Source organism: Nicotiana tabacum, chromosome 4, assembly GCF_000715075.1.
Source record: "Nicotiana tabacum cultivar K326 chromosome 4, ASM71507v2, whole genome shotgun sequence".
In the NCBI taxonomy this organism is placed as follows: Eukaryota; Viridiplantae; Streptophyta; class Magnoliopsida; order Solanales; family Solanaceae; genus Nicotiana; species Nicotiana tabacum.
The window spans coordinates 91,752,453-91,753,387 of NC_134083.1; the positions used below are offsets into that span (position 1 = coordinate 91,752,453).

Below are 935 nucleotides of genomic sequence, written 5' to 3' on the forward strand. Positions count from 1 at the left end.
TTTTCAGAATGATATCCTTCATGAGATCTTCTATGCCATACCGAATGGGCTGTTAAGGCTGAAATTGCTACCTCTGCTTATTTTGGAATGTTGGAGCTCTTTATCCCTGGGGTCTAGAGTTATTTTGTTGTCATGCATTCACGGTACCCCCAGGTGAACTCCATGAAAAACTGGGGTGCCTCTGACCCATTGCATTAAAATTGTAATTTCCCACAACATTTATTTCCTCAGTTGAGGCTTGACATTCATGAGTAGGGTGTTCTCTTCCACATATATCACAAGCTACGTGAGGCTCACTCTGTATCGACGCTAAGGCCAACTTTCATATTTCTTTGGCCATAGCATCAAGTTGTACCTGCAAAATGTCTTAGCATTAACTTGGTGAACACCAGTTGATCTTTTTCTTTCCGTACTCGTAAAGGGCCACTGATTAGCATCTTCAGATAACCCGTCAAGAATTGTGACTATCTCCTATGGAGTCTTCTTCATCAACGGACTTCCAGCTGCATTGCTCAATATTTTACATGAGGCCGATGCCAATCCATCTCAAAAGTCCTGGAGTTGCATCTAGAGTTCAATTTTGCTATGTTGACACTTTCTAACATTCTCCTTAAGCCTCTCCCATGCTTCAAAAATAGTTTCATTCTCTTTCTGGCAGAAGTTATCGATTTCTATTCTAAACTTGCCCGTCTTAGCTGAGGAGAAATATTTATCAAGGAATTTTCTGGTCATCTCCTCCCATGTTCTAATTGATCTTATGGGTAAGCTTTGAAGCCAGTGCTTTGCATCATCTTTGAGAGAAAAAAGGGAATGCCCTTAGATACACTACATCTTGTGATATATCATTGTATTAAAAGATGTTCATAATCTCCTCGAAGTCCATTAGATATGTGTTTGGATCTTCGTTTGGTTTTCCTCTAAAAACACAACAATTC

General features: G+C 39.8%; 1 non-coding gene across 1 annotated transcript; it reads left to right on the top strand.

The window, feature by feature from the left end:
• The first annotated feature begins 577 nt into the window (after window positions 1–577).
• LOC142180539 (small nucleolar RNA R71) lies at window positions 578–684 on the top strand. Its single transcript, XR_012709157.1, has one exon. It is a non-coding gene; the product is annotated as a small nucleolar RNA R71 (small nucleolar RNA).
• Window positions 685–935: the final 251 nt, after the last annotated feature.